The sequence below is a fragment of the Sebastes umbrosus genome, chromosome 5, assembly GCF_015220745.1.
Source record: "Sebastes umbrosus isolate fSebUmb1 chromosome 5, fSebUmb1.pri, whole genome shotgun sequence".
NCBI lineage: Eukaryota > Metazoa > Chordata > Actinopteri > Perciformes > Sebastidae > Sebastes > Sebastes umbrosus.
In genome coordinates this window covers 28,083,393-28,106,298 of record NC_051273.1, presented here as the reverse complement: position 1 = coordinate 28,106,298, position 22,906 = coordinate 28,083,393, and the positions used below count along the sequence as shown (strand labels likewise).

Here is a 22,906-nt window from a genome sequence, read left to right as displayed (position 1 = left end):
CAATGTTTGACTGACAATCTTCAGAAGGACACATGGTTATACCACGCTCATAAACCATGTTAGTCACTGCAGTTACCCTTCGACTTGAGTTCATGTCAACATCTAGGTGGTAGTCATGACTTGGAATTACATTTTTTCTCTGAATGCTCCAATACTATTTACCCTATTAGATAAATAATAATAGGCTACAAATGTTGTTGAATTAAATAAATGATGACAACAACCTTAACATTAACTTACTTTGACAGCAGCCTGCTTTGTGCATTTCAGTTGCGTCGATGGAGTTATTAGGCACAGGTATCCATAATGCTGATCGATATCTTCCACTGAAACACAGTTTAAACATTACGATTACAAACATCCATGTTCCTAGAAAGGAAGATGAGACAGTAATGTTGATATTTATAGTTTATGAACTTACCTTTGGAGTACTGTTAGAAGCTCTAGTTTACACTGTAGGACTGCAGCCTTTTACTGGCAAACATAGCCTGTGTATCTTGCCTCAAACTCCCTGAAATGTGTAAAACAGTCAGAGAAAAGAAACTTTTCACATACACAATGCTTTTTGCTAGCTGATATTTAAACATGCCCCACCAGCCCATGGGTGAGTTATGATGTAGCTATAAAGACTCACAGGCTAAATGAAAAAAATATATAAAATATTTGTTTTACAAGAAGAAAAAAATAGGAATTTTGATATAAACAAATTCAAATGCCTTTTCTGTATATCTAGCTTTTCAGCTAACTTTTACAGCTAGGTTTAGCTACCTAAGGATCTAGCTATGGATGGAAAACTTGATGGCTAGATTCTGGCAAAACAATTAGCATAGTTTTTTGTTTTACTGCTCACAGTTTCTGCTCATTAACCTCGTTTCCAGGAGTTTTTAAAGATAATACCATTTGATTTCCACCCAGTTGGGCTATTTTTGACAAAGTTGGGCTGGGAAAATAAGCTGGTAGATAAAATTTGGGCTGCTTTGACAACATTTTGTGGGGTTTTGAAAAACATTGTGAAAACGCAATTACCAAACGTTGTCAAAGTTTTCATTTTATGGTCAAAAACACAGACACAAAATTCAACAAACTTTGTTGCGTCCACTCATATTATTGACTCATTTAATTTGAGGAATATTTTATAGACATGAGTTGTATTCAATCGTCCTTGAGGATAATGGAGGATACTTACCTTGACGTCAACTGACCTTCAACAATCAGGACGCCAACACAGAACATGTGTGATGCAATGAGATGCAGTATGGATGGATAAGCTTGCTGGTTAAAACGTCACCGGGAGTGCCAGGGCAGGGACAACAGCAGATGAGAGAGGCTGAGCACCAAAGCAGCCGTGAAAATCCTCTCTACATCCTCCTCCTTCTGCAACCAGATCCCTATGAAATGGAATCATCTTTTCTTTCTGCACCTCTTTATCTCATCCCATCCTCCTTAACAAACCCCTACTCATCCCCCTGGTCAGTCCCTTTTGCCCAAAGTCCCGTTTTATTGCCCCCACAGTGGAGTTCACTTCACTTCTGGTTTTTCTCTCTATCTATAGTCTCTCTCTGAGGCTCCAGGTGCTTCTTTGACGGTCGCTTCTCATTTTCATAAAGCGACGACATTCTGCAGGAAGAGAGAGTTAAACAGGTAAGTCACGGGGAGAAGAGAGCGAGAGCGGGAGAAAGATGGAGAGACAAAGGGGAAGACGAAGAGAGAGGGAGCAAAAGTTAGTGGTCAGCAACACCGCGGGCATCATAAATCAGATTTCCCACAATCCCCTGCGGAGGGGCCCTTCGCTCGGCCTTGTGTGGACACGCTCAGCGGGGCGCGGAGCATCGATTGGCGTCGCCACGCCGATGCTGACTGTGCCGGGTTCGGAGGGCGAGAGGGGCGATGGGGTGAGGTGAGGTGGGGGGGTGGGATATGTGTGTGTTAGTGGTGGTGTGAGGTGTGTGTGTGTGTGTGTGGGAGGGAGGGGGGGGGGGGGCTCGTGAAGAAATCTGCCTCAGCATCAAACTAAAACAGCAAACCAAACCCAGGAAAACGTAGGTGTGTGTGTTTGCGCAGGAGAATGTGCAGACTCCGGGGTAATTTCCTCCCCCATCAGCACACCCTCACTCACTTCAACACTTGCCCCCTTCTTCTTCTTCTTCTTCTTCTTCCCCGCTCATCACAATCTTCTGCCCACTCACTCCGGGGCAAACAGGGGGAACGAGACCTTCTCGCTGCTGCAGGGTTTGTGTGGAGAGGCCGTGATCCAGCTCACACAGCCAGAAGGCAGCTGTCGACTCAAACACTGAACCCTGGAGAGAAAACACAATCTGACATCAACCAACATGTCAACTTTATCTGCTAGTATGTTTGAATAGACCCTATACGTCTTATTTAACTTAACTCGAGGGAGAGGGATCGTGATAGTGAAGTTATGCTGTTGTAAATGACTCCTTATGGTTTGTTTAATTATAGGAACGATCAAATTCTTCATTAGAAGAGGAGCTTTATGAAAACGCTTGAGTTACCAGGACAATGTTCCTGGAAATGTAAGTTGTTTTTTAAGATTTCCAAAAGTAGCAAAGGGCAGAAGTTTCAGAGGACAATATCTCAAAACATGGACACATTAAAGTTAACTTTTAACAGGTTAACAGTCTCAATGTAATACTGATGCCTCTATATGACTTACAGTACATAAGTAAACAAGACCATCAGCAAGAAGATTGACTATTTCTATACAGTGGGCAACTCTGGGGTCTGAGAAGTGAAGCCAATGTGGAAGTGCCTTAAACTAACACTACTTGTGCCTCTCTCTCTCTCTGTCTGATATTCAAGTCTTTCATAATGCTTAACTGTAGGCGTGTTTCTCCTTCTTTTCTTACGGGCATGCATCTCTGCAAACTGTTGGCTAGTTGCTTTGTGTACAACGCACAGAGCTGGCCGTAAACAGGCAAGAGGCCATGTGTCGCAAACTGCGGGAAAAAAACCCAATTGAGACGCATATTCTGAATGTGCTGTATACATGTCCAAACTATGCTCCTAAAACCCAGATAATAGCGGCATATGCCACATGTCTTAATCGGAAAATGCTCCATTAGGAATGAGGCATAATTCAGAATATCCAAACGGAATATGCTGTTTACATGAACCTGTATCAAAGTCGGAATAGTGTCATATTCGGAGTAATAGTGGAATATGAATGTGCATGTAAACATTTTCAATGTGAAGGAGCTGCATGGGCCTTCCCCATATCTCTCCTCCTCTACTACTTCTTCTATCTTTCCATCCATCCCTACCTACCTCCCTCTCTCTCTTCTCCTTCCCTCTCTCTTTCTCTCACTCTCTTTCATAAATTTCATTAACAGAGAAATCCCATTAGCTCCCTCTCTGGCCCTGCCTCTCAGGGTTAACAACTTTGCTTAGCCATGTAAATTCAGAGCTTAGTCAGGCCGATTCTCCACACAGCCACCGTCGGATGCGCGCTGTCCCCGCCACATTTAACGCTATCTTTGGATATGTTCATGTGTGGAGAAAATGTGTTTGTGTGTGTGTGTGTGTGTGTGTGTTGGGCTCAGGATGTGAGGTCTGTGTAAACCTTTCCCAGCAGATAATCTGGATAGTGTGTTTGTGTGTGTGAGTGCATCTCCATATCATATACATACCGTACATATTCTCAGGGTCTGGTGTATGAAGTGGAAGGGGACGGACACTTATCTCCCGCGGGCAGGACCGAGGAGTCTCACCGCTGGCCTCGCTCGGCCCTCCTCCTCCCCAGCCGTCCTCCTCTGACCTCCCCCTCTCCCTCTCTGAGGCTTTAACACACAGACACAGGAAGATTTACTCCATGTTGGCAACACCGTCGGCTCTCTGGCTCCAAAACAAAGTGAAGCAGCTTAAAGTGATATTTCACTTCGGGGGAGCATTTTATTCTCTCTGTTATTACACAGGTATGTCCAGGAACTGACTGGCGTTCAAGTTCTTTTTTTCTGACTCACTTGTAACTCTGGATATAAACAGAAAAATATGTTTTTATGTGGGTCAGTTGCTGTGTTCTTGAGAGTTTTGAAAGTTTTGCCTCTGTTTCTATTAGGTTTTTTAAAGATTTCTCTAAGGGGTGCTGGTTTAAAGGTCGGAAAAAGCAACTCAAAATGCTATGATGAAGACAATGAAAGCAAAACGCTCTTCCTCTCATCGGCAACAACCCTTGAGTTGCCCCTGAAGTGAGTATTTTCAGCCCAAACTGTAGTCCTTTTCAGTGTTGGGCTTGACATTCTTGACCTTGAAAACAGCAGTTGACAAAACAATATTGGTTTCAATATGGACGAGAAACCGAAATTATACTTTCTGCATCTGCGAGTACGCAAGGGTCCGCTAGGGTTTGTGTGACATAAATCTCGTCATGAGAGTGTGTACGCGTATAGGCTCTGTGCGGACATCTGTATAACTCTAATTTGTTGTGACCGTGCAGATTTATCCACGCAGCCACTACGCTTCAAGTGGTATGGTAGCGATCTACCGCGCATGTGTGGAACGCGAGATCCAGAACGTATAGTATAAACAAATCTACTACGTATCCGTGGTGTCTGCAGCTGTCCGTGTACACGTCCACTTAGGAGTATAACCGAGACTTTACAGACTGTGCTCAGAATACTGTGTAAAGTTTACAGTTCCATGAGCAAACTACATCTTCATCTGCTGCACGGTCCAAAAGCTCAACAACAAGTGAGTAAGTGCACCTTGAGTTGCTTTGTCAGCTTCTGTTTCCAAGGTCAAGAATGAATTGTGAAGCTCATAAAGAGTTGCAATGCAACAGTCATGCAACTTTAACAGAAAAAGTCAAGAGTTTAAAGTAATAATACTCTACTAATATACTAATAATACACTAATAAACTTATGTTTGAAGAGGCAAACACTCACCTCCTGTGGCTCTGAAGAATAATCAACTTCTTCTCTCTATCAGTATGCTTAACATGTTCCTAACACCCATACTTTAGCCAAAATATGGCAAAATAAACTGCAGGCAAGTATTCCTTTAAAAAGTGTTAACTGTGCAAAGAGTTACCAAGGGTTCAGAGTGGGCAGGATTTCAAATGTAAAATAAAAACAATTTTCAGAAGCACGCATTTTAAACAACTGAAGCAATGCAGCTAAATAAATTGACAGCATGCAAAACCAAATCAAAAAAAATATTTAAAAAAGACTTTATACAAGCTGTTGAACAATGCTCGATGTTCCACTCTCTCTCCCACAAATGTTAGGAATATGTTACAGCGACACTGGTTCACAAGCTGGTGCATTAAGCTGAAAGATCTCTGGCTCCAGGGGGGAGGATTTGACCCGTAAACAAGGGAACATGTCAATAACGTTTGAGGGTCAGAGTTCAAGTGGCATAAACCTGTACGCTCCATTATGAAACACATCTCTGAGGGTTTACAGCAGCTCTCTGATCCACTTCCTGCCTCGAGCGATCCGAGCGAGAGGGGACGATTGTCCTCGGGCGGTCAGCTGTGACTCCGGGCTGACCCTGTTCACTGCTCGCTCTCAGGTGCTTTTTGCACTCTATTTTTGGAGCAGGCTGCTCGATGGTTTCCTGATTGATCGTGATCCTGATCAATGGCTGGCAGTGGCTGGACTCCTGTCCCAATACTGGATCCATAGCGTCTCCCTCCCCGCAGCCTGCACCGCTTCCTTCCTCGTCGGGGACTGGAAAAGGTTTATCAATGAAGTTCAGCTCCCACTCCTCTGTCTACACACTCCAGCCACTTCCTGACCCAGTCAATGTCCTGTCTGTCTCCTGACACACATGCTCACTAAATAATGATCCAGTGGGGAAAAGTTGCACCAACAAAGAACCTTTTGCCCATTGCCTTCGAATAATCTTCAAAGGGTCAACAACCAAATGACAAACAAACATATTTTCGGACTTACCTTCTGCGGTATCTGGTCATGCCGAGTTTTTGTTCAGGCACCACCTGAACAAAAACAAAAAACAGGAAATATGCCTCTGTCCTCATTTGGAATAACTGCACTTTTACACTATAATGCTATAATGATCTAAATATCAGTGTATCTTTTACACTCATAATCCTCATGTTGTTGCATCTGCATTTGTCATGCAGGCGTGGTTCTAGGGGGGCCAGATGGGGGCACACACATATTCAAACACTGGTGGCAGAGGCGGCCATACAAGGTGCCACCTGTTCCTCAGGAGCGATAAACATTCACATGCACACTTAACAGCAATTTGGGGTTCTGTATTTTGCCCAAGGACACTTCTAAATGTAGACTGCAGGTGCCAGGGATCGAACCACCGACCTTCTGATTAGTGGACGACCACTCTGCCTCGTGAGGTATGTAATAGTTGTGCTTAATATTTTTGGTACCCCTAAAATCACAAGTGGCCCCAACCTGGCTCCCCATTTGAAATGGTATGAACCACCTTTGTTGTCATGTACCTGCGCAAGACGTAGACAAATTTGGGAACCAATTGTAGAATACTTTCTTGTCAACACAGTTGTTGTGTCCTAAACTTTCCCTGCTTAGTATATTTATGGCACACATATTTTATGTATTGTATATTTTATGTTTATATACAAGCTTGTCATTGGTATGCACTGCTTCTAATGCATATGACAATAAACTTGAATTATAATGTATATAGTATATACCTTTATATATAGTGTAATGAATATTTATTTACAAAAATAATAAACTTTTATGAAGCTTATCCAAATAGATAAAGTTTGTAGAAGGAGTTTCCAAAAAAAACGATTATGCAAAATAATAAAAAATGGCCGACAATCAGGCAGCAGTGGTTGTGGTTTATGATGCTGAATGAATGAATGAATGAAGAATTTAGCCTCTACACCTCACAGTTTAGGAGTTGTGAGCCAAACGTAAAGTGATGTAAAAAGTAATGTATATAAACTCACTGGATTATAACTCCAAAATGTTACTGGACTGAAACAGGCAACATTTGCTACAGACGTGTTCTATAAATGGCCACATGGTGGTGCTATACATACCAACAACTGACAATTTGTACTTGGCCCATTGGCTACGTTTTCAATAGATTTCAGTGAAACCTGTGAGGTACTTTTTTTTTTACATATCTTGCCAACAAATAGAACAACAAATATACAGAGCTGAAAATATAACCTCCTTGGTTAAGGTGACATAATGTCATCAAGCTACAGATATACACTCACATACCTGGTGTTTGTCACACACCAGTTGGCCGGGGCAGCGGGGAGCAAGGGTGGGAGGGGGTTCGTTCACCCACTGTGAAAGCACTTTGGACATCCCTGGGATGAGCGAGGACTGTCAAATCCGTCCTGACGGCATTGCGGCTTTCCTCTGTGGGATCAGGCCTGGATGAGAGCCGGCTGCAGAGGCCCAAAGCCGGGGGATTCAGGCCAGGGACGGGCCAGCGGAGCTCGGCTGTCAGTCAGAGCGGGCAGAGGGACTGAAACTCTTCAAACGGCTTCCGCGGGATCAAGAAGACCACTCTCCCCGGCTTAGAGGAAGGCTGCTGGAGACACAGATTTGGGAGGAGAAAGAAAAGGACGTCATGTGAGACAGACTGAAGTCCACAATCAGGCCTCAGCCTCCAGCTTTGAGCTTTTGTTTGGGGATAAAGAACAAAACAAGTTATTTAGATACAGATTATGTTTGTGTGCAGAGGGGCGATGATAAGACGAGTAAACAAAGAGGTGATCAAGTGATGGATGATGTAGGTTTGATATTTATAACAGAGTGCATTGACTGATATTGACCGGCTGTCTGTTTTCACATCCAATGTTTGACCACGTCACAGATATCTCTCTCACACACACACATAGGTCACAGTAAACATAGCTCTGATTAAACCACTAGTTGAATTACCATCACAGAGACTGACAAACACACATATGCAGCGGCACATGACAGTGAAATGCAGATCAGTACCACTCAAACTGGGTGTAGTGACAATAGTCTTAAGTGTACCTGTGTGGGACAGCAGGGACATGAATAAGTGATGTCAATAAAATCTCAGAGCATGGAGAGCATCAGGGAGCTGATACATACACACACACACACACTGTGACACACACATACTGTATATACTGTACCACCTATGAGGAGCTCTGTTTATGACCTTTGAGACAGACATTATGTTGGAACTGGAAGCTTGAACTGTGTAAAGTACAGTAAGTGTGATTCAAATCATATCTTATGAAAAGTTTTATCAAATACTTTGGTGAGTACAATACCATTATTACTGGTAGATAACATGACCTAAACCACAAATATATGATCCAAACAGTGGGCAGCACTGGGGTCTGAAAAGTGAAGCAAATGCTGAAGTGCCTTAAACTTGCATTCTTTCTAACAGCCAGCAGGGGGGATTCCTCTGGTTGCAAAAAAAAATCTGATTGTATAGAGGTCTATGAGAAAATGAGCCTACTTCTCACTTGATTTATTACCTCAGTAAACATAGTAAACATGAGTTTATGGTCTCAATCACTCGTTTCAAGTCTTCTTCAATACAGCATGATGTTCATTTAGTAAATTATGGTCCCATTTAGAGTCAAATAGACCATAAAGCAGGGTATGCTTTAGGGCGCGGCTACCTTGTGATTGACAGGACGCTACCACGGAGTTGTCCGGTCTGGGAGTTGTCCGTACTTTCGTCTTACAACTTTAACTCTTTCACAGTGTGTTTTCAATTAATGCAAGTTAATTGAAACATGTTGGTCACCTAAAAATGTCTTATTCAGCGTTCAGTTGTACTTAACTCCACCCTCTCGTGTCACTTTTGGTTGCAAAAAAACAAGATGGCGACGGCCAAAATGCTGAACTCAAGGCTTCAAAACAGCAGTCCACTAACCAATGGGTGATGTCATGGTGACTATGTCCACTTCTTATATACAGTCCATGAATAGTTACACAATTTAAATCCTGTACATGACTCCAACAATGACAATGAAAATCACTATATAAAGAGTCAATCGCAGAATATAAATATGAATCGCTATTGCTATTAGAAATGGGGTTTGATATTATACAAACATATCTGCTTCTTTTATAGCATACAGGTATTTTGTTTTTGGTCAAAAACAGACTGATGATTATACATACACTGTAAACAGAGCTTGTAGTTCTCTTTCACATCTTTCATAACAGAATGGGCTGATAAAGCCTCAGAGGAAAGCACAGGCTGGAAATCCCAGCAACTTGACCTTTGACCTGTTTCAGTGCTCAAGAGGGTTGACAGTCGAAATGGGTGCATGAAGAGGGGAGGAAAGAGGTGGGGGAGAGGGGGGGGGGAAGGGTTGGGGCGGGTGAGGAGAGGGAGTTTAATTTTTCAATAGGACTGTCAAGGACACACAGCGGTCCACCCAGCAGCTCCACTCACCTGAAAGAATGTGTTCGGAGACCAAAAAGAAGCAGCTGTCCTCTTCACACATCTGCACATTTGTTCCTCTTTAAAGATTTTAAATATCACTGAGCGGCTTCAGAGCTGCAGAAAAGTAAAAAAGGTTTTCTTAGAAAGATTACAAAAGAATTGAAAAGAATAGTTTATTTATTTATTCACTCTGCTGTACCCAGAGGAGCTGAAATGAAAGGACACACACACATGCATGAACACACACACACATCCTCCTCTTCCTCCCTGGGTAGCTGTTAGCAGAGTTTCACATGTGTGGAGAAGCTCCCAGCAGAGACGGCGGGGAGAAGAGTCGGGGGTCTGCCACTTACAGCTGAGATCACCACAGTGAAAAATTTATATCAGAGACACACCAGGCCTAGTGTGTGTGTGTGTGTGTGTGTGTGTGTGCGTGTGTGTGTGTGTGTGTGGTACAGGGAGGGGGGTCGGTGGGGGGAGCAGTAGAGGAGCACTTAAGTCAATACATGTTGAATGAGTGAAGTACATGTGTTACTGTAATGCAACAACAGTCTTGTGCATGTTAACTGTGTGGTGCTTCATGTTTATTCTGATGGGAGGTTAAGTAAAAAACACTCATCAATCTCATCCATTTGTTTCTCTGTCCACACATCTGTCTGTCTGTTCAGCCACTCATCCATCTCTCCATCCATCCAATGACGCATCCATCCAGTCATCTATCAGCCCATCATCCATCCATGCGACCATCCAGCCATCCATCTGTTTGTCCATCGGTCCATCCACTGGTGGATACATCCATGCATCTATCTATCAATGTTCAGTCTATCCGTTCACCTGTTCACCCATTGTCTGTCCATCCATCCACCCACCCATCCACCCATCCATCCATCCATCCATCCATCCATCCATCCATCCTTTCACCCAGTCATTTATGTATCCGTGGATAAGCTCATCTTTTCATCTGTCGCCCACCCTTCCATCAGCCATCCATCCAATTATCTTTTCATCTGTAAGTCCATCATCTGTCAATCTATCCATCCGTCACCCTTCCATCATCCATCCTTCCATCCCTCTGTCTATACATCAGTCCATTTGTTTCTCTGTCTGTTTGTCCACAGTCCACACTCTTCATCCATTTCTCCATCCATCCACTTATGCATCCATCCATCCATTGGCAAATCCGTTTCACCCAGTCATTCCTCTATCCATGGATCAGCCCATCCATTCATCTGTCACCAACCCTTAGGGCTTGGTATTGTTTAAAAAATTATGATTCCAGTACCAATACTGGTACCCTTAAAGTGATACCGATACCAATAGAGTACCTCATTTTATATCCATCATGTGAATGGAAGCTGTGTGTGTCCTGCTGGCTAGCTAATCATTGCTGAACTGCACAGTGCTCAGACAGCGGTTACAGCTGATAATGCCGTCAACCGACCCACGGTTGCGGGACCACGTTGTCGCGGAACCATTAACAGCCACCCTCCGGTCCCCCCCCCCCCATGTTAAATGTTAGCGCTGTAAGCACCGTCAGCTCAGACATCTCCATGTTCGAGGCCGTGTGCAGACAGGCATTTCATTCCGACTGTATGGGTTGTAGCTGCTGTAGTGAGCTTGAACTTTCTAGATTTGGGCACAAAAAGGATCGATTTCATGTATAGTTTGACCGGGAAAGTTTCGATACTACTTGGTACTGGGTTGTTTCAGGGTATCGAGTACCAACCCAGCATTACCCACCCTTCTGTCAGCCATCTATTCATCCCTCTAATTATCTTTTCATCAGTAAGTCCATCAATCATCAATCTATCATCCGTCACCCTTCCGTCATCCATCCATTCATCAATAAGTCCATCATCCATCCATTTATATGTCCATCTTTCTGTCTATCCATTTATACATTCATCATTCCTTTAATCTACACATCTGTTCATCCATCCATCCATCCATCCATCCATCCATCCATCCGTTGTAACTTGGTTCCAAAGAGGCACACATGGACACAAATTCACCCACCAGAATTTAAATAATAACTTGTTTGACACAATGAAAAGAATGTAAAACAAGCTTTTCGGGGAGGCAAAGTGAGCCCAACATTTCCCCACATGCAGCCCCGTCAGATTAGATTAGGATTAGACTGAAGCAAACAGGATGTCATTCTGTGTTAATCTCCCCTAAACTCAGTTTAGCTCTACCACAGCTGACAGCTGAGGCCCATTTGGTCTGAGAGACGGCCAGTCGCTGCTGACATCAACCTCGCCTCTCCATCCACGCACACACACACATACACACACACACACACACACAAATAGAGTTTACAGAGTTGGGAAGGCCTGGAAGGAACGTAGTGCAGCTGGCAGCCACCTGAGAGAGTTGATCCACACAACTGCCTCAGTCAGCAACTTCCTCAGAGCTTTTTAGCCACTTTCCTCCTCTAATTCAGCTCCTCGTCACGGCCCGGGTTCACAGTGTTCCGCTTCAGACGCGTTTTGGGTTTGACGTCCCCGAGGTCTGAGGAGAAAAGCTACGCATGAGTCTCTCCAGGTGAGACGAGGAGGTGGAGGAGAGGGGGGGGGAGGGGCGGCGGCCTGATTTCTATCAACCCCCAGCCCATATCCCCCTCGCGACCTCTCTCCTCCGTCCCTCTCCATCCATTCCCTCTATGTTTGGTACACCCCCCCTTCGGTCCAATGACAGGGGGTCCTGACTGATTGACAGGTCGCTCATCGAGAGGGACGTGTTCAGCCTATTGAAATCTACTTATTATCAATTATTCACAGACATACCTCTCTCACTCTCTCCGTCCTACAACAACGTGGCAGGTAGAGGCTGAACGAGTTACTCAGTGGCTCCGGTCGCCTGCAAATAACAAACACAAAAACACACATTTGTACTCTCTTTGACGTCATGCTTTCCTCAACCCTAACATCAACCATCTCAACGACACGGCTTACCCCCACCACTAGCCTATAACAAAGCCTAATTCTAACCTTAACACTAAAACCAAGTCTTAACCCTCAGACAGCCCTTTGAACAAATGAGGACCAGAGAAAATATCCTCATTTTCCAAAAAAATGTCCTTGCAAGGTCTAAATCTCAAGTATGTCCTCACAAAGAAAGAAGTACAAGAGCACATACTGAACACATTGTCTGAAGTCTGAAATGCAGCAGTGGAAGACGTACTGGGATATTTTACGTGAGTAAACAAAGCAATACTGCAATATAAAAGTCCTGCATTGAAGAATTTACCAAAGTAAAATTGGATGAGTATTATCAGCACAATTAAAGGAACAGTGTGTAACATTTAGGGGGATCTATTGGCAGAAATGGAATATATTATTAATAACTATGTTTTTTTTAACATACAATCACCTGATACTAAGAATCACTGTGTTTTCGTTACCTTAGAATGAGCCGTTTATATAAGGGAAAATGTACAGCTGGTCATTGTTGTGAAAGAAATCCCTTCAGGGTGATGAGAGATGAGAGTGCGGCATCGCCCTGAAGGGGTTTCTTTCACAACAATGACCCGCTAGCTGTACATTATCCCTCTTATTACACAGATACTTACTTAAGAAATCAATAATTTGACACAAAAACGGCCCGCCAGAGTCGAACATCAGACCTGCGGCCATAGCAACAGTCTGTTATACATTGCAACGGTCTACCATAAAGAACGTAAGACTGTAGAACGCCATGATTGACCAATCAGAATAGAGTATTCAACAACGCCGTGTAATGAATCTACATAGGGAGCGGTCCTCTTCATGGAGTCCGCCATGTTTTCACAGTAGCCTAGAACGGACAAACCAACACTGTTATCTTTTCCCGCTTGGGGCCGGAGTCGATAACGTTACTCACAGACGTCGCCACCGCTCTCTCTCTCTCTTGCTTCACCACTCACATCTCATGTACACACAGACTCTATGCACTGGCTCTGCTCCAAATGACCTGCAACTAGCTCTAGATAGGGCCATTCGCATTTCCCCGATCACTGCAGTTCTCCTACACGCTTGGCACATGGGAGAGGCTTCAGTTGGTTGCAATCTGCAACCTCACAATTAGATACCGCCAGATCCTACACACTGGACCTTTATCTTAGTAACAGAAGTACTCATTTGGCAGATTGTCCCATTCATCAATCCATTCATTCTTCCAGATGTATTACTGGATTAACGTTGCATTAACATGTAAGCAGAATGCTCATGTTGAGCTAACCTCATCTACTTTATACAGTGTTAGGCAAAGTAAGTAGTAATAATCAGATACTGGAGTGAAAACTACAAAACTCAACTCTGACCACCTCAAACTGATTTAAGCAGTAATACACAAGAAGGCAGTACGGCAGCCAATTACAGGTTTTTACTGTAATTTAGTCATTTTAACTCACGCTGGGGTTGTTATTCCCAGTAAGATTTATTTGAAAAAATCCTGACCCAAGATCAATTGAGTAGCTTTTTCCGGAACTGATAGTTTTTGTGCCATGTCGATACCGAAATTCTGAAAACGTGATGATACACGTTTTTCTATAGTACTGCAGGTACGGACGATCAGGGCTCAAGACTAACAGCGTACCGTCGTCCTGTGGACAATAGGAAATTTCCCTGATAATGCTACGATGTGAACAACAAATCTGTGTTGAAATTGTCAGGAGGAGAGCTAGTTAACGTTAGCTGTTAGCAGCCGGTGGGCAGCACAGTCCTGCTTGGATAAATAACGGATCTAACAACTAATGTTGGGAGGTTGCATTATAGAGATACATTATGGTGTATTCCATTCAGTAGAAATGAGTATTGGGCGAAGATAAATTTTAACGTTATCGTGATGTTTTCAAATTTAATCTTATACAATTTTGTTTTTGGCGAAAAACTTGAGGCACTTAATCAGGGATTAATAATGAATTAACAAAAAACAATATGCAAACGGTAATGAAGGAGTGTATGTTGAAGTACATGGGATTTATTGTTTTGTCCTTGTTTTTTTACCATGGCATCGACTTGGGTAAAGAGAATCATGAAATTTGTATTGGTATTGACTCCTAAATTTCTGGTATCATAACATCCCTACTCTCAACCATATCACACAGTTTTCATCAGCAGATGGTGTTAGCTCGGTTGTCAAGGACTCTGCTGTCTGTTGACATGCGAGCTCAGTAGTTGCTGATTTCTCCCATCGCACTTAAACTAAAATTAAAAGTTAAGCATTAAAGTTCATTCTTGAACTTGGAAAACAGCAGTTTGACAAAGCTACCCCAACTCAAGGTCCACTTACTTTAACTGGGCTTCATCAGACGGAGTATGCTCAGTTGTCATGAAGATGGCCGTGCTGACAGTATTGATGGTTAGCTGCAGTTGAGCACATTTTGTTATTGTTTTTTAACAGAAGCCTGCCAGCTAATGAGAAACAAACAAAGTATATTCTGCGGCATTAAACTTTCCAATTGTCAAAGGACTCGAGCTCAGATATCTACATTTCAAACATCTATATATAAAATATGATGCTCCACAAAAATGAAAATCAGTATGAAACAAATAACTGTGTAGCTTATAAGACATGCAAATCTAAATAAATAGAAGTAGCTGCAACATATTAAGACAGTCTGACTTAAAAAAGAAAACCAGGAGATAACGTTCCCAGCTCCAAGCCTCCTTCTCCTCCCATTACATCCCCACTGGGCTAATAAAAGGATTTCCAGCTTTGTGCAGAACGGAGGACATCTCCTGTTCCTTTTGATGCCTCTATTGAACACTTCTTGTCCTCCAAGGTGAGCTAAACGCCCCCTCTCTCCTCCTCCTTCCATCATTTCCTACCTCTTAGCTTCCTATTAACCCTTCCAAACCTGCCCCCAGTCCGCCCAAATCCGGGCTCTGGAAGAGACAGGCTGGAATGAATAAGGGGGGCCGAGGAGGGTCAGCAGAAAGGCATGATGGGACTTATCATGGAGCACATATGGGAATTGTGGGGGATTTGAGCGGGAGCGTAGCGGACACAGGAATGGATCAGCCTGTGACATCATTAACCACGGGGAGCTTCCATCCGCTTGGATTTCTGGGATTTCTGTAAGCCAGACGGTGAAGGGTTGGGAGAGGCCGACCGGTCGGGGGGGAAGTGGTTCTCCGAGATTGAGAGACGGGTGCGTGTGATTGGCCAAAAAGCTGATATCGTGATTGAATTTGAAATTTTAAAAAATGAAAGTTGGAGATAGAAATAGGGGCCTAAAAAGAGAGGTTTTTTTATATTTCTGTCCTCTTGCTTGCTGTTTTTGCTCACCAAAATGAAAACATCCTAAATAAACACACAAACACACACACACCATGTGAGTGTGCACCCCAGGCGGAGTTTGGAAGTGTCAGTGGATAGGTTTGTCTCTGTCAGCAGGTCTGGCTGCTTGATGGTCGCACTTTGTCGAGGTGTTGTTTTTTCTCCCTTCGTTAGACTCGGCGTTAATTACTAATCTCACGGTCCAGCGCAGGACACTTGTGCTAACGTTAACTCTCTCTCACTAATGAGGGGGAAACCAGACAAACAGAGGGGATTTACAGCACAACACATGCGCACTATATTTCACTGTCACACTCGCAAAAACAGACACACAAACATTCAGGAGACGGAAGCTCAGAGCGAGAGACCAGCAAAGCAGATGAGTATATATAGTATGCCAACTCATTTGTTGTGTATAAGTACACAAAAAAAATATACAGAAGTGCAAAACTGGGTCCAGATTCATGTCTTTTATTCACTTTTACTTGTCTTTTATTAACAGTTTTTTTTTTTATTTTGTCTCTGTAACTTTTTTTAAAAGTGTTCGACAAATAAATGTTATTATTAGACTAAATTATTAGACACTTACATACACACACACACACAATCTGAGAAAGACGCTCCATGCATGTTCCTACTGTAAGTACATATACAACGCAAGCACCAGCATGCTAAAATGCTAAGCCAGCAATATGTCTGCCCCATGCCAGATGCAGCATCGGCGTGGGGTGGACATCCACACCCCCCCTCACACACAAACGCATATGTGCACACGCACAAATAGTTTTGTTCTTATATACGTTTGAGGACCCTCGTTGACATAATGCATTTCTATCCCCTAAAGTTAAACTAATTCCAACCTTAACCCTGAAACCAAAGCCCCGTTTCCACCAAGAAGGTCCTGGTAATTTTAGTCCCGGGTCTACTTTTCAAGGAACTAAAAGGTTCCTTCAGCCCACTGTTGTCTGTGTTTCCATAGAGGTGTAAAGACCTGCAAAAATTAGGCAAATTAGTCCGTGCTTTAGAACGTAACCGCCGTGAAACAATCAGAAAATAACTTTTCTTTTCTCTCATCCACAGCACAGCCACACTGCATCCCTTTTCTAACGTTACCGCTCGCAATCTCTCGCCGTCTTTTTCTCTCCGTCTTTCTTTCTAATGAGTCGGGAGGCCGACAGCTGAGCCTTACTTTACTTTCAATATTATCAAACAAAGAAAAATGTTCTCCCCTTGTAATATCCTAAATCGATACTAGAGTATTTTCTTGTTCATGAATGAAGCGGTACACAAGCTTTTGAAGTAGTGGCGCTGTTTGTGACGGTCATTCCTGCAAAATTCCACCCCAAAAGTTCCTGTACTTTCAGAAATTACTACCCTCCGACCAGGACCTTTTAGGGGGGTAAAAAGACCCTGTAAAATGTCTCCAAAATGTAATTTAAATCCTGGTCTCTGCGGTGGAAACAGGGCACAAGTCTTAACCAGACAAAATGTTCTCACTTTCCTAAACATGTTCACTTTCTAAAAATTGTCTACTTTTCCAAAAGGACCTGACTTTCAACAATGATCTCAACTTCCCAAAATATCCTCACTTTTCAAAAATCGCAAACATGTTTTCATTTTCTAAAATTGTTCCAACTTTCCAAAAATGTCCTCACTTTCAGGAACATGTCCCCACTTTCCAAACATGTACGTAATTTCCCCAAAATATCCACACCTCCCAGATATGTCCTCACTTCTTCATACTTTTCCAAAATCTCCTCACTTTCCAGCGAGGTCTTAACTTTGCGTTAATGTCCACATTTAAAAAAACAAAACATGTTTACACTTTCCAAAAATGTGCTATATTTACAAAAATGTCTCACTTTGCAAAAACGCCCTTGACTCCAAATGTCCTCACTCTCAAGGTGTAAGACTTAGATTTTTCCTCACAAAGACAGAAGCACAACAACACACACACTCACGCACACACACACAAACACCTTCCCCATCCTGTCCCATCCTGCCTCGGTGTGCTGCCCCCTGAGGGACGCCACAATTAATGACCCTGCTGATGACCGCATCAGTGCTGGTGGGGCAGGCGGCGTCCTCTGCGTACATCATGACCAGAGGTGAGCTCTGTGTGTGTGTGTGTGTGTGTGTGTGTGATCAGGACGGTGCATATGGAGGGAGGGACCTCTGGGCCCAGGTGATGTCACACAGCGCTGTCAGTGGCTGCACGTGTGTTAGCTCGCGCATGTGTGTGTCGTCCATGCTGCCTCGCTCGTTTCCCGGCGCCAGGTGACGGGTGTGCATCGACGGGCCGAGTGTGTGTGTGTGTGTGTTTCTGCTGAGGTGTGTGCGGACGTACGTGTGTGTCGGAGGCAGACGCAGCATTTTAAAGCTCGGGCTTCAGCACAAAGGGAGCTGCGCTAGCTAACCATCAGCGCTTTAGGTGAAGCGTCCACCTCTGAGGGGGGGCGGGGTGTGTTAGGCTGGTCCCCCCTCCCGCCCCCCCGCCCGGGAGCTCCCTGCCCACCGCCACCCCCCCCGCCCCACCACCACCATCACCACCTCCCTGTGGCCCCGTAGCCTGGCAGGGTGATGAAGGAGAAGCTGTCAATAAGAAAACAGGCCACGCAGAGGGTTCAAACAAACTGCTGTTAGAGACACAAACTAACAAGCCTCGGGCCAAGGCCTCTTCTTCATCTCTCTTCTTCTCTGTTCTTCTTCTTCTCTGGTCTTCAACGTCCGCTTTTTAGTTGCTCAAAGGCTCCTTTAATCATGCACGTCACAGATTCCACCCTCTTCAGCACTTTGCGCGTTTGATTACACCTGTTTATGTGCTGGTGATGTTGTTTGCTCAGCCACTCCGTGTGTGTGTGTGTGTGTGTGTGTGCGTGTGTGTGTGTGCGTCCATATCGCTGGTGTATATGCGCGCGTGTTCTCTTAAACCAACCTGCTGACACAAGGTCTGTCCAGTTTAGATACCGAGCAGCACCGAGGGCGTTGCTGAACTTGAAACTCTCCTCAGTTTCTTCAAAGTTTACACTGACATAAGTGCTCACATTTACACCCTCGCTCAGCTCCTTCATGTACGCATCGCCTCGGTGTGTGCTTTAGCTGCAGGCTAGACTGATATCACACGTCAGGGCAGAATCTGATTTTTTTTGCAAACGGGCACAAGAGACAAGCTGCTCGGTCAAACTTGTTCATTTCTCATTTTACTTTGAGAACGTGGTGCCAGTCAGGACACACCACCTAATCTAAGATATGAAATATATGTATGCAGATGACTAAAACTGAAGTGGTTCATCAAAACAGCATGTTGATTCAAAAATTGTCATCCTGTCTTACCTCTATTCCTGCTGTGAATTCATTCATCCCTCCATCTTCCAGGAATCTCCACTTCATCACCTTAACAGGGGCCTTCCATGGCAAACTGGTACACTTCGGTTTCTGCAAACATATTAAAGAATATTTTCAGTTTATTACAACTTAGGTCATATATTTGTGGTTCAGGTCATGTTATCTATATTGTACTCACCAAAGTGATCAAATCTGGATACAGCATCATCACTAGAAGTCAAACAGCGTATGAAACACAAGTCATGAGACGATCTGACCTGAAATCTGACCTGTTAAACTGTGGTGAGGTTTATGATATCAACAGCAGATACGGTTGGTAGAGGAATATTACATGCAGGTCAGTCAGTCTTCGGTTTGGAGGATAGTGACAAACATGACAGAAGTCAGAGTCGGTGTGGATCGAGAGGATGCTTCCGAAGCGTTTATGTGCAACTGAAATCTTGCTTCTGGTGAAGATTTAGGTATCTGTGAGTCCAAGGACGCTTTCACAAGCCAGTTTGTTTGACTAGTCCGAATCAGACTGAAATCGATACTTTTGGTTTGTTTTCTATTTAGTCTGGTTCAGTTTCACAGTGCACAAATTAAAGTGGACCAAATAAAAAATGATTTCCTGAGGGGCGTGTACGTCGTCTTGGGAGCTGCCACTTCTACAGTATACAGGAAATCAAGGACTGATATATTGCTGTCGAAATGTTTTCCCTTTGACTCGGCACTGAATTACTGTGCACAGGAATCCCTTCTCCTCCAGTTTATTTTGAATGATTTTATAAACATCACTATTTTTGTGGACTTTATTTAGCATATTTTGTATGTTCTCGTCTGCCCAGATGTCAAGCAAACATCGGATTTCTGCAGAAGTCCAGGTCAGTCCTCTCCCACCCATGTTAACCTGTCATTTATCTATCGATTTCAATAAAATGCCCACACAGGCAGCCTGCATTTTGGTTCACTCGGAAACGGTCCGAGACCACCTCTCGCAAGCGGCCTCAGACCAGTTGCTTTGTTCCGCACCAGAGTACGATTACTGTGTTCATAACTGCCCAAAACGAACTGCTGAACCGCACCAGAGTTTGATTGAAACAGACTTAATGTTGGCTTGTAAAAGCGCCCTAGGATCCTTTTGAAGAATCTTCACACAACAGGACGGACTCATCTTGCCTGGGTCATGAAAATCTGGACCCTGTCTTGGAGACAGGTCTTGGAGCTCCAAGGAGTACTTGATTGTGGTGGCTTGGCCCTGGCATTCTTGGCCCAGAAGTTGCTGCCCTTCAGATTCAGAAAAAAAAAAAACACATCCAAGATAAAGCAGTAGATATTTGTCTTCAATTTGGCTAAAATCACACAATACAAAAAAATAAAAACACATTGGATATTATTATTATATTATTATTACATATTGGTTGTGCAAGCATGGTGCAAAATCTGTCCCAAGCGTTAGCATGCAAAGTCCTTTACTACTTGTTTATACAGTTAATGTTTGAAGGTGGTTTTGTTACCAGTTGGCTTGCAGGGGTGGGTGTAGGCGGCCTGAACTCTGGATATAGAACCTGGCGAGTGTCCCCTGCAGTGATGTTGTCATGCAAGGTGTCCTGTGACCTTAGATGCTGCCCATGATTAGTTTTTATGAGGCCTAATGAATGCTTATGCATTCTCGGACCAGCTGTGATTAATATTGATGAGATCCCCGGATTGCTGACATGCACCTTTCCACAAAGGCTTGATTATGACCCGTGCATGTTAACACATTAGTCGGCTAGAAGAGGGACGAGAGGGGCGGTCAGGTGCTGCTTTTCAGCCTGAACATCACAACACTGTATAATAAGTCAGGGTAATATCACAGTGCAGAACATGAAAGTGTTTAGAAGTGGCAGGCAAATGAAGCTGTGATTTACCACGTTTTCACCAAAATGTGAACTGCTTCCATCCTAGCACACACACCCAGTACCCTCTTTGCCATGATTACTCATAGATGAATGTTTGTGGTAAAGGATGAACTATACTGGGTCTGGGTTTGTCATTTAAAGTTACTGTGAGGAACTTTTAACTGATATGAAACAGTCTCAATTGAATACTGATGTAATCTCTATAAACAGATATAGTAGAATCTGTAGGCAACAGGACAAGATTTTGGTATTGGAAGCATGCTGTTTTCCATTTGTAGTCTGAGTAGTATTGACCAATCACGTTTGAGCAGGTTTGGTTGAATGCAGGTAAACAGTCAGTGTGGAGAGCAAAAGAGGTGAATGCAGTCTCGGAACACACCGGCTATCGTCTGACGATGATTTAGCTTGTTATTGGTTTAAAATTAGCTTGTAAACTGGCCACTTTATCTCTCAACTCCAACTCCAGTCTCAAGTCAAAGTAGCAATCGTACTGCAAACAATAAGCAGCGCACGGAAAAGGAAGTCTTGGCCCAGATATCCTCTGGCTGCACCGGAAACCAAGAAATATGCCCCTAGAGGCTTACCTGTCGTCGGACCGATAGCCGATGGGTTCCAAGTTTGATACTGATGCCTCTATGACCTACATAAGTAAACGAGACCATCACTGAAAAGATTGGTTATTTTATATAGTTACTCTTAATGCTCGTCATCGGTACCACCAGGTCTGACTCCGCGCACAATCAGATGAAATCATGCAGGTTCACCAGTAACTCCTGCAGCTCAGACTCTCAGATCCGGCTTCGCTGCCGTCTTCGACCTGCAGTCTGAGCTCCGGCGGGAGTTGGAGAGCTCCGCGCTCGGCAGCAGCAGCAGCAGCAGCTCCTCCTCCGGCCAGGAGCAGAGCTACACCTCGCTGGGAGCCAAGACCGACACCACGCTGCTGTAGGGAAGAGAAGCACGGGAGAATCAGAACCAGGACTGCACAAGGCAGACTGGCAGACCCTGCTGCAGTAAAATGAGAGATTTTCTGAAGAGACTCTGGTGCCTGGAAACACTACAGATTTTGTCCACAAGGACTGCCAAAATCAACAGAAAATTAAAGTTCCTCGTAGTAGCTTTAAACGGATGAAAGCAATGATAAACAATGGCTAAAAGTGAGGAGCCTGGTAACATTATCTTGATGTTTTTGTACACTGTTCTTTGCTAATAAAAGAGGACGAGAAGAAATAAACAGTTCAATAAAAGATTTGTTAATGTGGGAGTAAAATCAGGTATTTTGCTATTTAGGAACTGGATCCAAAATGGAAATTGCTATTAGAACCCAACCTCAGTGATCAGTTTCATCTTGAAGCAGTAAAAACAACAACTGTTGGCTGCATGAGGACATGAAGTCTGAGCCTATAAAGTTAAAAAATAAACTTTATATTGAACCTTTTTCAATCTTAAGAAATGTGTGAGTGTGCTTGTTAAGAGGCAGAAAATGCATGAATGATCTCAAAGTGGACTCACCTCATTCAGGTGAGTGTTTAGCTGTCACTCATTCACAGCACCTGGATTTAGCCCCGCCTTCAATAATTCAAGAAAATGGAGGGTGGAAATGGACTGTCCCCATTAGAGCCACCTGTCCATCAGAGACCTGTCACACATTTACACTGCATCACAGTTAAATCCACACACGGTATCTATTAATTAGTAGCTCTCCCGTTAGTGAAGGTAACAGCAGCATTAAAATCAAACTTTTCTACCCGCAAACACAGAACAAACACTCACCATGTTCCAGAGTCTATACAGCAGCTACGTCTGTGTCCATCAGCTGTTTGTGACTCACTTTGTTTTACAAAGGGACCAAACCAAAGGGAAAGTGGGAGATTAAGAGAGAGGAACGTAAAGGTGGAATGACAGGTGCGGAAAAGGGAGGCCTGAATAATTCAGTGAATGGTCTGGCAAGATTTCATCTCTCTGTTGATCACTCTGTTCATATTTCCTGCTCCTACTGCTTTTAACTTCCCTCTTCATCCACCAGCGTTCAATCTGGCACCTGATT

The 22,906-nt window shown here is 43.7% G+C and overlaps 1 long non-coding RNA gene across 1 annotated transcript; it reads right to left on the bottom strand.

Annotated features, from left to right (window-relative positions):
- Positions 1 to 5,217: 5,217 nt before the first annotated feature.
- Positions 5,218 to 11,875, bottom strand: LOC119488756. Its single transcript, XR_005207028.1, has 5 exons — positions 11,738 to 11,875; positions 9,383 to 9,487; positions 7,198 to 7,516; positions 5,914 to 5,957; positions 5,218 to 5,795 (listed from the first exon to the last, which is right to left on the bottom strand). It is a non-coding gene; the product is annotated as an uncharacterized LOC119488756 (long non-coding RNA).
- Between the last annotated feature and the right edge of the window lie 11,031 nt (positions 11,876 to 22,906).